The following is a 17,033-nucleotide window of genomic DNA, read 5'->3' as shown; positions in this document are numbered from 1 at the left end:
GTTCAGTTTTGATGAATGACGAATTAGAGAAACGATCGGCACTAGCGGCGCGGGAGATGAATTAATTTGCTGCGAATGCAACGTGTTGCTCTGCGTATTGTGCAATCGTAGCCAAGTAATGCAATATAAGTGCTGCTTTACGTCAATTTGTATTCAACTATTTCCTGGAACAATCCCCAAGCGCGACGAGTGGTCATTTCACATCGAAGTAGTCGAGCGACCTCTTGGTGCAGTATCCCCCGGTATCATCGTTAATGGCGACCCGTTCGTGTTATGATAATTGTTTGTCATTTGTCGTTGTTGATTGCGAACGAATTCAGGTCCAACTTCAGTTGAACGTCCATTTTGATCATTGTGGTATTATCGGTTAGTTTTTTGCTTGACAAAACGGAGAAGGCACACAAATTTGCTTGCAAAGGTGAACAAATGGTTAAGTGTAAGAAATTATCGCATGAACGCCATTTGAAGATTTGCGTAAATATTTGCATTGCAATCAACGGATAAAATCAATTTGTTTTGCATTTTCGTGTGAATGCGATTGAAGTACAATGTATAGTAGATATATGACGTATGTGATCTGTCTGAGATAGCTTTAAGACAGCAGTGAGGTAAACTGATAAAATATAAAAAGTGTAATTAATAGCTTCTGGACATTATCGTTATGCAAATTTTGAGTGGCCTCTTTAGCGCTTGCGGTGCGCGTATGTGACGTAGGTAGTTGCTACGCTTTTTTGTAAGCTAGGTCTGTATTGATTTCTTACTTACGCTCCGTGGAAGTCCTCGATACCGCTCACAGTCTAACGCCCATCGTCTGTAAATCCTATCACTATCTATCACTCCATTTCAATGGAGTGCCACGCCTCCAATGTTTATGTGAACCAGCCTAAAAGAACTTTACGGTTGGATCGTTTGGTACCATTCTCGTGACATGACCAGTCCATCGGAGCTTAGCGAGTCTAACTTGGATCTTAAAGCTTGTCATTGTGGCAACTCCTCCATTATCCTTCCTCACATACGGAGCCAAATATTCGTCCAAATATCCTCCTTGAACACGGCGAAGGGAGTTTCGTCAGTTTTCGACTGAGTCCATGTCTCAGATGCGTAGATGCGTGAGACTCCGTGAATGTAGTACTGGGATTATTTATGTTCTATACAGTTCCAGCATTGTACACCTGTTTTGAATGAAGAAAGCTTTGGAGTCAACTCCCTTGCGCTATAGATAGGTGAAGTTTTGGACGTCTTGAAAGGAACAATCATTTATCACCTTTGCGATCAGTGACGCTGGTGGTGTCACCATAATTTCGACTCGTTAGTCTTCAAACCGAGGTTTTATTCCGGTTGTTCGATCCTTTCGTAAGCTTCAAATACATAGGATGGATGGATCTTTATCGACTTGATTGGATTTGCTTCTGAGACTGGGGTGGTCCGGTGATAACGGCGCCGGTCTTCACACGGCAGGACCGGGGCTCAAATCCCATCAAAGCCACCACCCTTACTACGGGTAAAATTAAGTCACACAAAGCCAGCAATGGCTAGCCGAGACGTCTCTAGGCTCGTCTGTTTGGTTTCCTTACTTGATGAAAATTCAGGGAAGCAATGTTCTCTTACTTTCACCTACCTACCTTTTAGTTTAGTAGTAATATCGAGCGAAAAATTGCAGTTTTGCTGCTCTACTTAATTACGTAATGTTAACTCACCGATCGGCTTCCCCATGCACTACTAACTCTGCTGACCCGCAACAACAAAAAATAAAATCATTATAAAAATTGCTTAATCGAGGAGTCGTTTCGTGGTCCCATTTGGAATTCTTATTAATAACTCCATCGCTTACATTTGCATTGATTGGATGTCCCAGTACAGGTTGGAGTTGGAGTTTCTGAGTGGTTCCCTGTGACCTTTTGCCATTATCGTTGTTGCAGTTTCCATGATCTTATAGTCCTTAATAATACCTCCCACCGAAAATGGCATACACACACCACACAGTCTCTCCCGGTTGGTGGGTGCTTGTAATGCAATACAATTTTAATTTCATTAAAAGCAAAAGCCGTCATTTCGACGCTTATGCCACAGAGGAGCCACGATACGAAAACCACTTCGATGCATCAATCGCGCGCGCGCACCGTTGAGTGTGGTCCTGTTTTGTTTTCTACCTTGCGAACCAGCTTTGCCCTCTCGCCGCCAGTAAAGCTCACAATCCGCGATGACATTATTTGCATAATTTATTCCGATATAAATTTCTTCGATGTGTTCTGTTGATTTCGCTTCTGATGGTTCGAATCACTTATACCACAGCCCCGCCGGGGGTCGTCCAACCGCCAGCGGGTAGCCTCCCCCCCAACCTTGGTGACCAATCCGGAATGTCACCCGGAATCAATCATCGTGTATGTGTGTGTTTCACTTCCTCAGCCCCGACGACCACCCATCTCCTCCTATATGGACGTTTTTATGTGGCTCCCAAATCTATCTGTGCCCGTCCGTCAGATGTTCAATGGTCGCTCATTAACTACAGCTGCTTGGACCGTGGCGAAGGATGTCTGTCGCGGTTTGCAAATGAGCATAAATAAATCGTTTGGGTTAAGATACACAGAGAGAGAGAGAGAGAGAGAGAGAGAGAGAGAGAGAGAGAGAGAGAGAGAGAGAGAGAGAGAGAGAGAGAGTGGGAAGGTGGACAAGAAAACCAATAACCTACGGTGATGGAATATGGGTCGTAGCTCTTGCGTTTTTGAAGAGCCATGCGGAGTTCATTCAATGACGTTACCTTCGGCGCCGGTCTAATGCTGGAATGACCTTTCCAAGGACCTTTCCCGAGGGTGTAGAAGAAATGGAGTTCCATAAAAGTCACTCATTTCCATTCCTCAATTACTTCATCAACCGCGGGTTGGGCTGTAATGTGCGCTCGGGTTTATTGACGATCAACCGGGCCGACCATTTTATGGCAACATATGGTTGCTTACGGTGAGAAGTCCCGAAGCGAAACCATCTCGACTGTGTGTGTGTGTGTTTTTAGATCTTCTGATGTACGCGCGCGGTTGGTGGTCGTGGCAAAGTTTCGATATGGGTTGTGACAGATGGATGGATCTAGTCCGGGAAGGCAAAAAGGTTCCTAGCTCTGCTTTTTTTTTTGCTCTCGCTGCTCTTCTGGACCAAACCCATCATTACGGGCTAGTGCACACGTGTGCGCATTATGGGAAAACCGGTAGTTTCGTTGACCGGAAAAACCCCCGCTTGTGGAAATATACCAAACGGACCGTGTCAAATCATGTGTTGAAGGATTATGTAGACTAGCTAAATAACCTTTCCGGATTTTCAACCAATGCTAGCGAACGTTTGGGTGATGTGTATGGCCCATAAGGCTATCGAAAGGGATGGATAGAAGTTCTGGAGGAGTCATTTGTTTATAGAATCCTTTTTGTCGGAGATTAGAATTAGGTTTGACCTGCCGTAGCGCAACGCATCCCCCATGTGTTCAAATTTCATTTTCGAACATGACGAAACCCCAAATTGGTGTAAGCTTCAAAAAACCATCAACATCAAAAGCTTTCGAACCACCAGTGGTCATTGTTTTACAACTTTTGGGCAGTTGGAAAATGATCCCTTTATTTCGTTTTTGCTCATCAATGTTGTATCAGAAATTCTTCACGAATTAGGTGAAAATCACTATTTCTAATACGTGCCAAAGCACGGGGCGTGTGTTCGTCCTAAAATCGAATATGATGACGGTTAGGTCACCGGTGTTTCCGCTCACGGTTTATCGATGTCCTTTTTGCTTCTTCGATGTTCCTTCTCTTAACAGCTTCGTTCCCCGTTTTCCACCCAGATCGTGCACCCAAACACACGGAAAATACTCCCAGTTTCATATACTCGTCGAAGCAGCGTGGTTTGCGGCCGTGTCCTGTTCTTCTTCATTCAGATCGATCCAACCCAAACCCAACAATCACCCGGGGAGGCACACGTTCTGTCGCGACCCGGCATCGGCACGAAAACGACCAGATAACGATTCCGGAATGGCCATCATCGTAATGTCATTATCGGTTTTATGCTAGCAATTAGTGAAATTGGAAGAAAGGGATGAGATGGTGTGATGTTCGCATGCAAGGTATCGAAACGAATCGGAATTCGAACCAGAAAGCACCGGGGAACTACTAGAAGGGAGGGCTTCTATATATATACGTTCGTGGTGGATGTTATTCGAACCTATAAAACCAACCCACCGCCAGTAGGAAGTGTGGAAATAAAATGTGTAAGCGGTCATGTTCCGTGTGTCGTATGCGGAATGATTTTGCCTGTCCCGCGCTCATAGGTGCACTGGCTGGCTGAGCGCTTTCCTGTCCGATTCTTCGACGCTCAATTCGCAGCAACGGTGTTACGTGTCACTAGCGACATAAACGTTGCAATCAGCGCGAATAACATTATTTTTTACGGATAATTTCTTCGCGTGTTTCGTGCGGGCCTTTATGTGGCCCAGGGCACGTTTGGTTTTTATTTTCTCATGCAACGATTTTTTGGCACAGGTTTGCCTGCCTTCGGGCGCCTGCCGGGGGACCAACCGAAAGCTTCACGAAATGGTGAAATGATTGAATATGGTGTTGTTGTGCAGTAGTAAACTGTGTCATATTATGACGGTTGTAATTTTAAACGATCATGAAAGTATGACACCACTGTTCGTTGATGTTGCTCGTTTTTCGAGACACCATTTTCCGATCATTGCAGTTAACTATTTCGACTTTGCATTTTCTTATGCATGAAATGTAGATCTTGTAGAAGAAAATGCTGCCTCTTACAGCAATAATATCCCCAGTGTTCCATCAGAATGGGGGATGCGGTTTATGTGTGTAGTCTATTGATCGTGAATCACGACGATGATAATATTGCCCAAGGTGGTAATAATAATTCGGTCTTTCTCTATTGAAACTTTTTTGTTCGTCCTTTAGTATGGTGCGATTCATCTAATGCTTTACCTACTGTAAGTCGACAGTGTGTCCAACATGAGCATGTACGATGATTTTTAATCACATTTTTGAATATTTTTTCCAATGTATGTTGAAACCCTAAGACAATTATTGTATTGATATCTGAAGCTTTCAACGATCTGCAATAATTTGACAAGAAAAATTACAAGCAAAAGTGCTTTAAACCGCATACCTGCCAATTGCCTATTTCCCGGCGTCGAACAAATGGTGGACGTTTGAATACTGACTTAATTATAAAGTAATTTTGAATCGCTGTTAGCAGCGCTGTTCTTTATATGAACCACTTCCGAAGCCCTTAAATGCCCAGAACAGTTCAAAATTTTGTGATAAAAAAAATCGAACTTCTTTATACAATATGCGAACCTTTGAACTTCCTAGTACATGTTCCTATTGACCACACTGTACTGTTCCTGTTCCTCTAGTCACGTTTGTGAGTAGGCTGTCCAAGTAATATGCGTGCTGACCGAAGCACATTGACAATATGGCCCGATGGCGATTGGTGTCCTTATGGGTGCTGTTGTCTTAAATTAGATTTCACTAGCCACCATCGAAAACGGAGCTAATACGACTCCAGTTGCGTCCGGCTAGCGGTTTAATAGTCCCTAGCTTTTCGCTTTCTTCCCGAAAGGAGGTCACATCACCCCGAGAGGAGGGAAGCTCAATTTCGGCTGGACATAGTGATTGCTTGCAGAGACGTCTGACGACGATGGTACTAAGGAAAGCTGTTCTCTGATTAGTGACCATCGTTAATTCTTAGAGGGAGAGAGGGACCCACGTCTGTCGGGCGATACAAGACCTTAAGGGGTGAAGCGAAAGTAGGCGCCGGTAGTAATGTAATGTTATACCATCCGACCGGATGGCCGACTGGCTGGCTACCCGTTCCCCAACGTGGTCACACCGTCGGTGACATTAATGGACAGTTCGGAAGATTTCACGCTGTTCCGAGAAGATGTGGCGACATCTAATGGCCAATGAGGGACAATGTTAACGCACGCACGCTCCTAGATCATCCTTTATCTGAATCTCATAGCGCTTCTACGAAGGATGTATTTTCTTAGTAGCAACCAGTTTCATGTTCCAACTTTTCGTACCATTTATGCTCGAAACACGTGAGCGTTACGACGATGAGAGCAGCACACACACGTTAGGTATACCATCGAGACCTTCGGGCGAGTTTCTTGGGTCCTCAAATATTTGTGTGTGTACCTATGCTTGCTTTTCGGGCAGCTGGAAAGTCCCGAAAGAAGTATTTTTGTTTGGACGAATAATACACAGCGGACGAGAGACGAGATACTTGCGAAACTTGCGCTACACGGATCTGTGTGTCTTGCATTTTGAAGCTTTCCTAAGACGGCTGTGTACCATTGCAAAGGGAGATTCATCTTAAATAGATGTTTTCCTTGGTGGTGCCCTCCATCGTGGTGCTGCCCCCTGCCTAGTTGGTCGATTTACCACGATCTTCCGTCTTATTATCATTAGCGTTTAAACCCAAAGCGCGTCTTGGGTATTGTTCCAAGTTTTATGAATAGGTTTCAAGTTCCGTGTCAACATCAGCCAACCGAGCTCCCAAAACCAAGGAGGCTAAAAATGATACATTGTGGCGCTCATTGTTGATGATGATAACAGTCGTATCCGCGCGCGCGCGCCCGTAATAAGTGGCTGCTGTTGGGTATTCGTTGGGTACTTGCGAGGGTGTCCTGTCACCGAAAGTCACCCAGATGCTCTGAGCACACCCCTCAGACCCCAGATGCTCCTGTTGTGTCGGGGGTAGTTTGTATACTTCCTCCCCCCCCCTAGTGGGGTGGTGATAAGTGTTTTGGTGGATGGCATGAAGCAAAATGGTCGCTTGGTTTGGTTGGTGTGCTCTCCGTTGTGAGTTCTTTTTTATCATTTTTTTATTCGCAGTGAAAAAGCTGGTAAACAATGTGATTATTAAAAAGAAGGGCGGAAAAGAGTATGGAAAAAGCGAGGGGAAAAAACTCAAACAACAAATTTTGTCGATAAACGGTTGGGGACCGCAGAAGGTCCACAGTGAAGGAGGGCGGTGTTAAGGTGTATGTTGTCTGCACGTGTCAGAATCGTAAACTTTCTCAAAATGAGGCGCCCCCGGTGCCCGGGTATAGAAAGGGACAGAAATCGCGAGACAGTTTCGAGTGGAGCAGGCTCCACTTTGTATCGAGAGTAGCGCTTTGTCACCTTCGCCATGTTCAACCGGAACAAGAACCGTCCTCCGAATGTGAGGATAGTCACCTGATTTTCCTGATGCCGCTTCTCGGCTGTTTCCTGAAGAGCCTGATTATAGTAGAAAGTGGGTTAAGCACTGAAAGCTCCACAAAGCAGGAATATTTTTTTTATTGAAAAATTGAAGATTCTCGTGAAAAGGACGAAACACAGCACTGCTCAGTCGCAATGCTTGCCATCATCACCATAGTCTCGAGTGCTTCCATGCCAAGTGCTTCCCAAAAGTTGGTCCTCCATCGTCACCTGTCCAAGGGTCGGTAGTGCATTATCTAATGGAAGTGGTGTGCAGTGTCTAGGCCTAAGTTTTCGACACATCACGGCACGTCACCGGTCGTTCTCGCCGTTTCCGGAGACAAACTCCACCAACCGTGGGTAACCCGCCGCGCGAGAGTGTGGTACAAGGAATTTTATCGGATCAAAAACATTCCACGAGCGCCATCCGCGCTGTTGTCAGCAACCGCTGGCGCACCGTATTAGGGGGTGGTCCTGGAAGCCGCCACGGGCTGAAGCCGAACACCGGAAGTTCGCTGTCTTTCGCGAGTTATTTCATCACCTGCGCTAAACCAATAAGTATGATAAGGAAACATGCAGCCCACGGGCCATGTTTTAACCGGTGGAGCTTTGCTGTAGTAGTGGGCCGTGTTTCATAATTTATGCTCGCGCCGCTGTTGTTGTTTTTGTGGTCGATCGATGATTTTTGGGGAGGAATTTTGGAACGCTTTTAGTCGGTCCGTAAAATCGTGAGTAATCGTTTTGGTGGAGTACACAGCATTAAGCTAAAATTTTTGCTTACTTGCTATTATGTGGAAGAGGAATGTTTGCCCAAGATAAAATAAACTTAATTAATATGTCCCTTGTCGGTTTCGCTTTTTTGTTGCGTGCTCCGGAGGACCAGAGGTTCAACAATTGCAACTACTACAAAGCCGTGCTTTTGGCATGGAAAATGTAACGTGGGTACGAACGTTACACCCAGATTTTTGTAAGTCAACATAAATTCTCTCTCTTTCTCTCTTGCTCAAAAAAAACCCTTTCCCATGTTACCACTGCCCGAGGGTCTAGTAGCAGCATCATGAATTCCACAGCCAGTAAAATCCAACATGGGGTTGTGTGCACCGAAATCTAGAAGACCCAAGGTGCACACTCACAAAAAAAAAAAACTGGTCCACTTACCAAACATACCCCAGGATCGAAAGATCCAGCAGCGAGAAGAGGGCATGAAGCGGACCGGCGGCTCAAGCTGAGAAGTGAAAAGTTGACCGACTGATTAAAACATTCGGAACCCTTTTTTTGCGTCTTCGTTTCGTTCGTTTGCCAACTACTACGGGAGAAGGAGACACGCTCAGTGAACGAAGGACCTCACAACCGTGGGGCGCCTTATCACACACATAAATGTCTTCTTGCTTCCAAGGCTCTGCAGTGTATGAGTGAAGAATGAGAACAAAGCAACAAAAAAAGGCCAACATTGAAAACTTTTTTGAACCGTTAAACTTTTCCGAATGGGAAAATGGGTCCGAGTTTTCCACCCCGTCCTTTTTTTCCCGTTCCCCATTTCCAGTTAGTTGCATCAATTTCATCACATTTCTCGTCCTTCCAATGTTTTTTCTTGAGACTGGTGCGGGTAGAAGGTCCTTTCGGTCCGATATCCGATGCAAATGTACGCGCTGGAAAGGTTGAAGAAGGAGGAGAGCCTGGTTCGTAGGCACGCTTGTTATATTATCCGTGGAATTGTTGTGCGTCTTGATTTCGGATAAAGTTATGCCACGGCTTTTTACTCCATGTTTTTGTTTTTGCGTATGCATATACATATTCGGTACAAACAGATGTAATTTTTTCGTTTTTTTTTTCTCGGTTTCCCCGCATCCGGTATAAACATTTCCTTTCCGTTCCGTGTCGTGCTTTGGAACAGCTTAACCGTTCCTGTACGTTAGATGTATATAAAACTCATACCAAAAAGAGCAATTTCCAAGCGACTCGCTGCTAGAGGGCGCTCTCTACAAAAGCAAGGAAGCTGCTCAGGATGGGTCTGGAAAGTTGTCAGCTCTGTTAGCTAATTTCATTAGAATATATTTTAATTTCATCTCATTTATTCATTTCTTTTCTTTTCTGCTTCTTTTCCATTTGTAGGGTGCAACATCTTGATGGCAGAGCGAGCAAGACGGTTCCTACCGACCGAGATTTTAAAACAAGCAACGTACAGCAAAGGCACAAGTCTTCAGACACATTCAGCGCAATAAGAGTGTCGTGCGGCCCCGGAGTAGTCCCCGTAGAAACTCGCACACCGACGATGTGATGTGTGTGTGTAGTGTACGGTCCTTTGGCCTATGACCTCGTTTCGAGCCCGGCAATGTATGCGGCGGTGAGCAATCAAGCCCCCCGGAACGAAGAAAGCACACACAATGTTTGCGATGTGTGACTTTGGATGGAGCGTACAGGAGAACAACGTGTGCTCTGAGGTGTATACTAGCTCTAGCCTGTCTGCTGCTACTATCCTTTTTGCTGCTGCCGCTTGTTGTGTGGTGTACTGCTGCTGGTTCCGTTTTTTTTTCGCATCCCGTCGTTGCCGTCGCTCTCTTCAGTGATTAGTGTCGTACGACGGGAAGCAGGAACTCACTCGACGATGGTGGCGCGTCCGTCACACTTTGTTCGAAACAAACCCAAAGATGGGGTGGGAGGGATAAAGCTGACGCCAGCGAACAGCGGAGTGATCCACTCTCAAGAGCCTCAAACACTTGGAACAATGTAAGCGAGCATAAAAAAAAAGCTGGGGGGTAGCTTTTTCCATGGAAGCCGCCTGAATAATAGTGCAGTAGGCGACGGCCGCCCGACAACGCAACGCGTCTCCCGGAGCTGGGTCATAGTGGCGTGGCCTCCTCGGTAGCAGACAGGCGAATACTTCTTGATGCTGTGGATATTGCGGTGAGTAGACACACTTTTGCTGCAACGGCTCGCCTCGCTGCTGTCCCCTGTCTGGGGTGGTTGTTTCCTTTGATTTAACCTCGGAAGAATGTAATTTCACACCAATGAAAGCGCTGCTTTTGGGGTAAGGAGTCGGGGGCAACTTGAGAGGAAGCACCGGTGACTTCTGGCACCGGGATGGTTGTTTTTTTTTTATTCTTCATCTCTTCAGGGATGTTTTGTACGTGTAGGGAAGCGGCTGGGTCATTTTAACACGTACCTTCCGGTGGTGCAATAACTGCACCGGGAATGGATGGGCCTGATCTAATCAGTTAGTCAACAAAAGAGTGTAGAGCTTACTAGGGCGAGACTATTGAGACGGGTTCATAAAAGCTTTACCTTGAGCATTTTTCAGTGCGATACGTGGAAATTCGAGGTGGACTATGTACTAGTCCTTCGGTTTTTACCCTTCAGCAAACTAACTTTTACAACACGTCATGAGGTTATGAAATCGATGTCGTCACAAAAAAGAAAATTTGTGCTGCTTGCAATGCAACTCGAAATCCCTCACCAGCCTCGCTCTGCTCCCGTTTCGATCCCCCCCCCCCCCCCCCCAAATCTAATAGCTTCTTAGCAGCTTTTGATCCCTTTGAAAATTCAAACCAAACGCCCAATTCAAGTGTCGGAAAGGACGGAAGAGAAATCTCTCGAGCACGTACTCTCGGTGCTTTTTCTCCATCACGGCACACTCTTTATAGACCGGAGGGAAAAAGGCACGAAACGTTCCAACCCCAACCGTCGTACCCTTCATACTGCTTTTATCGTTTTAGGAGGTTTTTACCCGGGCGCGCCATGCAATGCTGCTGCACCATGTTGCAGTTGGTCGTGGTGTACCGACGAGTGGTAGTTTGGTTATCCCCCTAAGGTGGTGGCCCAGCTAAACCATCGATCGGAAATCGATCGTTTGGACAGAAAAAGAAGCACAGTTTGAACCTGGTGCTGAACCGCTACTACACCGACACAACACTAGCAGCTGTAGGATGGGTGTTTAATTTGGTGTTTTGGAGCATATAGTAGCCCTGCTAACGGTTGCTATAGCGTCGGCGAACGACGCCAATAAATTTGCGTTCAAAAATGCCAACTCCTCGAGGAAAGCCGGAGTTGTACCAACACTTCTTAAATTCCAATATCCAGTGTTGTGATATCGTGAGGATCGAAATTGCATTTCGAGCAACATCGTTAGCGGTCCGATTCTCGGGGCATCATTTGCCGCTGCGGTTTCTAATTATGCTTCGAACGAACCTTAAAACCCCCTAAACGCTCAGCTTCCCACGACGAGGTGGCCGGGGGGAAATGTACCGGAAATTGAACTGCTGTTTCGTGCTCGCAGTACGCAAAAGGGTGCTTATTCTGTATTTGCTATTTTGGAACGAAACCAGCAGCACCATCAGCTGGCAGATTCCGTGTTGGGCGTTGTGTGGTGAATAATGAAATATGAAATACATAATGTGTGTGTACCCATGCATCGTGAAAACTGTGCTCCCGTGTAGTGGCAGTAGTAGTGGTGCGACACCTTCCATTACTGGCGACATCGCGGTGATCCGTGACGCTCTACAACTAAACTTTGGTGCTTCCAATTTCGCTGCCGGAAACGGTACGCATAATAGCGAATATAGTAGGGATGCTGCTAATTGAATGAAAGCCCATTTAATTCATCCCCTTTCCTGCGGACCCAACACACCTCCTCCTGAGTTCCGCCCTCACCCGAGGGTGCGATAAACAAGCGTTAGGAAGAGCGCTCGCACATTACCTTGGTTCGACGTCTTTGTTGTCGCAGTTGTGGAAAATTTGTGGCCACGATGATGAAAGGCTTTGCCCCCGTCTCCTTCATTGTTCCGTGGGGAGGCCGGGTGTGTACAATTATTTCGATCATCACCGATGTTGTTGTTGTTGTTATTAGTTTCGGTGGAGGTGCTTAAGGGCTATAGAAATTCGCTTTCATCCTTACGCGGGCCCTTTCCCCATTATGTTGTGATTTGTGTGCTCCTCGATGCGAGGAATGCGGTGCGCTCTCCTGGAGAAACATCGAATTTCTCCGGTTTTCGCCCCTGTGCGGTGGTGGGTGATTGTGAGGTGCTGATTTAGGGCAGAATGATTGTTCAAACCAGGCGTCATCGATTGCGATAAAAGTTTGGTGTTATTAGGTGTTAGAAGTGCCGATGGGGGGGGTTAGAAAGAAGTAATTTGAATGCATAATTCGTGGTAATGTTGATGAATAATTTGCGATATTGATGAGATGAGGTGATGAATGAGGAGCGTTTTGGGACAGCTCTGATGTACTCTCTTTCGATCAAAGCGGTTTTTTTTTAAAGAATCATTAGATTAAAAATTAGCCTTTTTAAAGCTTGAGCGCTAAATTTCAAGGAAGAATATATCATTATATATTGTAGTTAATCGTTCTATAAGATAGTAATCAATTTATTGCGAATCCATATCAATTTATTCAAATCGATGCATCGCTGTTTGCCTACCTTCAGGCGTGTTTGTTGTTATAGACGATTCGTACTAAAAAAATGCAGCCAAACGGTTTTCCTATGATTTTTCTACTGTGTTTTATTCTGTGTAATCTTTTAAATAACTTTCGCATGATTCGGAAGGAAAAACAAACTTTCGCACAAAATTTATTACGTGTGCTGTAAGTTGGTAGAAAATAAATGAAAGCAGCTATCTACAGCTACTGTTTACCCGCGACTGACCCAACCCGAAACAACCCGAATCAACCCGAAATGCAATATGCGTTGATTCATGCGCCGGTAAAATGATAGTTTGCGAAAATGAAATACAATTTTGATGAGTTCGCTGTTTATGCAAAACGATGATGAGCTCCGAGGTGGCCGATCGTCATCGCGTTTTAGTTTTATTTGCGAGCAAACTAATATCTTAGTTGCAGTTGTGTGTGTGTGAGTACCTGTCTCATCCGTTCCGAAAGTTATGTCCTCGTAAACTAGTCTAAATTATGCACCTTTCATCAACGCGACGCGGAATATCGAGCTGGCTGGGTGCTTCGGTTTAGTGTTTAGTGTCCTCCGGTGGCAGCATACTATGAAATGATCCACTTTACGAACAGCCCACCAGCTTTGCACCGTTGCCCGATTGAATCGCGTCTGTAGCAGAATGTAGCAGCGCGCTGGGAAAAGTGCATCCGAGATGTGCATTGCCCCGCACACAGCACCATACGTCCGTTCTGGAAGGATAATGAAGAATCCCTGTCGAATATTCGGCACTCACCAGAGACCATACTGGGTGGTCCGCTGAATCAGCGTGTACTGCGGTCTGAGGGGACGTAGCAAATTTCGCTAACGTTATTCAATTTGCCAACAGCTTTCCATTCCCACACACACACAAACATCCACCACAAGCAGCAGCCCATCGTATACGATCGAGAGGGTTGATCATCCGTTTTCCACCCAGCGGAAGCACACTCGGATGCAAACATTTCGGGATGTCGGAGAATCCGCGAATCTGTACGACTTTTGTTTGCCAAATTTTAATTGCCCAGCCCAGGGCCAACGATTCTGTTTTATTTTAATGGGCTCAAGCCTCACGTTTTCCCATGGGGGGGAGAGAAGCTCGGCGTACGTGCGTGCAACCGCTTACGAAACCCAAACTCAAAGTCAAATGGAGGGACGGGACTACACTTTTCTTGCCACCCTAGTTTTTGATGAGGACCCCGGTGGGTAGGTTCAGAGAACATTTTCAATTAAATGATATTCGCACAACCGTGTGGCGGCTGCCATGTGGATTAGAGAAGGTCGGAAAAGCACACAGGCGGGAACGGGGATTGGTTAAGGAAAATACTGAAAATAAATTAATTTGAACATTCCCATCGCTCTCTCTCTCACACAAACACATACTCTTATAGCTCTGTTTAAACCTACCGTACAAACTAAGCTCGTTCCCAGGAGACGGTTGAGATCGTTTGAAAATTATTAACGTTCATTCGTTTGCTGCCCAACTGGACCGCACGTGCCAGCCGGACCGCAACACGTTCCACAGGCGAATGTCCTTTCAACTCTCCCCGCCGGGGGTACGAGGAGAGGAGGGGTTGGGGGACCAGGAACTCGGCGGCGACGGGATGGACTATATTCACGAAATCAATATGTAAATTACGACACAACCGGGCATCAGTTTTGCCGTCTGATGGAGTGAGTGAACTCGAACTCCCTGGGCAGAAGAGGGAAAAACCGGGTGCGTCCATCCCGATAATGAAGTGTCAATAAAATCGTATTATAAATGTTTGATCAAGTCAGATCGCGCGGTTTGTTTTGGTGGAACCCGGGGCAGCAAGATGGAATGTTTGTGAAGAGAGTTCCGGCGTCCAAAAAAAAGAGGCGATTAAATCGCTATACATTTTGTATATTTTTGCTTTCATTTAATCGGATCTCATCACGAGTTGTGGGCAGACGACGAGAATAATCGGAATGAGCTCTGGAATAAACAAATTAATAAATCCTGCTTTTGTCCGCCGGCCAATATGGCCGACACTCCAGTGACGGACCACCAAACAAACAATGTTTACAGCGGCCGAGAATTTGATCCAATTTGGAGGAAGAATTCATAAAAAAGCTGTTAAAAGCCTAGACACCGTTTAACACAAATTTTCGTTTACGGGTGGTGAGCATTGGCGTTTAAAAAGAAGTATAAATTGTTATAACAATAAACCTCCTTTTCTTCCTGGGGTGTGGATGTGCGGTCCCTTTACACCATCTTTTAAAAAGGGGGGGCAGACAAATGGCAGCCAGCCACTACGACCATGGCGATGGCTTTTGGGATGTGTCTCTGTGTGCGTTTGTTTCTCTCCCTCTCTCTCGGTCGATGATGAAGCATTCTTTGTCTGCTGGTCCGTAATTTATGCATTCGTAAACAGATCGTAAAACCTTGTGCTCCGCTTGTGCCTGGCTTTGTGGCGGTGCGGCTGATGCAGAAGACTGCCTTGGGGTGAGCTTTCTGTTGTCCCCTTTTCGGGGGGAGAGTTGAATATGATGTTTTCTGTTCTGTCCCCCCCCCCCCATCCTCGCTAGTGCTCTCTTTGCTCTGCTACACATACAAACACGTTCCTTTCCATCTTGACTATATTTTCGCGCGCGCAATTTAAATTCAAGCATCAGAACTTCCAGCCCAGCTCACGCACAATGGCTGGATTGTGTGTGGATCACTGAACCTTCTAATAATGATAGACCATGCGAAGCTTCCCCCCAGAACGAAATCGACTCCCATCCGTCCCCCTAACGATTCTCTGTCACTTCTCTGGTGGATATGCAAATATAATTTGCCCTTCCCCCGGGTGTGTTCCAATTGAATTGGATCATTTCTTTTACTCTTTTAAGGGATTTGTTGCGAAAAAATAAAGCAAAACCCCTAACCCCGCACATACACCACCACCAGGCTGAAGGATTATGGCCCGTTGATCATGGGGTATCTGTAAAAGAACAGACCTTAGTTAAATTGCTTTTCACCGGGATACGGATGGTTGGTGCTTGTGTGCGCGCACATGATTCCGATGATTACCGTAATCAGTCGAAGAAAGTAAATTATGAAGGAAGGAGCGTGGCACCACTTGATGGTGACATTCCGGTGAAAGCTGAAGGTACACTTTAGGTAATGTAGTAGTAGTAGTAGTAGTAGAAGTTTTATTGGGAACAAGTGTATAATGTTATTGAACAATGCATACTTAAATAATAATGGGTTCGCTAAACTTGCACTCCACATTGATAATTGAATTTTTAGATTAGTGATTGCTGTGATAAAATCTTTTGATTTGAATGAACTTATTTAGTTGCGGAAAAAATGCAAAAAAAAACCACGATTGAGAAAAAAAAAATATTTAAACACTAAGCTAACCTTAAATACAGAACTAACCTAAACTTAATCCTAAAGAGAAACTATAGAATATAATCCGTTCAACCTAACGTTATTTGAAGATTTTGTAGACTTATTCTACTAATTGTTGAATAATCCGACTGGAGTTTTGAATACATCTGCTAAGGTAATTTATACTATTTTTTAATAAATAATCATCAATTTTCAAAATTTTAAGCTTATTATACAAATCATTAGTTCTGTACCACGGTGGTACATTTAGAATCATTTTAAGTATTTTGTTTTGCTTGATTTGAATTTTTTTGCGATGGACCAACGCGCAGCTACTCCAAACAGGGGCTGCGTATGTGATAATAGGCCGAACATATACTTTATAAATGAGCAATTTATTTTTTTGATTTAATTTTGATTTTCTGTTTAGGAAAGGGTAAAGTATTTTAATCAGTTTGTCGGCTCTTTCCAATATGTTTTCTATGTGATTTTTGAATGTCATGTGTCTTTCCAATTGAACTCCCAGATACTTTATATTGTCTTTCCATTGTATGGTACCATGATTAAATCTTAACTCGCTTTGAGGTAATTTGCGAAAACTCGAGTTTCTCGTGAAGTATATAGCTTCTGATTTGTTGTAATTTGATTTTAGTTTCCAGTACATACAGAATTTTTCATACGCTTTAAGTGCCTTATTTAATGGATTGATGATAGATCTAGGATTTTTAGCAGCAGCTGTAATTGCCAAATCATCTGCATAAAGGTAATTTGAGGTTCTTGGGGAAGTTGGAACATCGGCTACATAGATATTAAAAAGAAATGGTGACAGTATACTACCCTGGGGAACACCAGCTAGAGGTTCATATGGATCTGATATAGTTAGTCCTATATGAACTCTATTTTCTCTGTTGTAGAGGAATGAACTAATTAATTTAATAACGTGAATCGGAAATTTGAACCTGATTAACTTGAACAGCAATCCGTTATGCCAAATAGAATCAAATGCTTTTTCATTGTCCAACAAAACTAAACCCGTCGATTTTTTTCTAGATCTGT

At 44.7% G+C, this 17,033-nt stretch overlaps 1 protein-coding gene across 2 annotated transcripts in view; it reads left to right on the top strand.

Annotated features, from left to right (window-relative positions):
* The window catches only part of LOC118506433 (heparan-sulfate 6-O-sulfotransferase 2), an 80,008-nt gene that overhangs the window by 48,595 nt on the left and 14,380 nt on the right, over positions 1-17,033 (top strand). For both annotated transcript variants that reach the window (XM_036043551.1, XM_036043552.1), the window contains exon 6: positions 9,336-10,127. The gene's annotated coding sequence lies outside the window, so the exon portion shown is untranslated. The remainder of the gene's footprint in view (positions 1-9,335; positions 10,128-17,033) is intronic.

The sequence above is a fragment of the Anopheles stephensi genome, chromosome 2, assembly GCF_013141755.1.
Source record: "Anopheles stephensi strain Indian chromosome 2, UCI_ANSTEP_V1.0, whole genome shotgun sequence".
Taxonomy (NCBI): Eukaryota; Metazoa; Arthropoda; class Insecta; order Diptera; family Culicidae; genus Anopheles; species Anopheles stephensi.
This window is presented reverse-complemented; position numbering and strand designations above follow the sequence as displayed.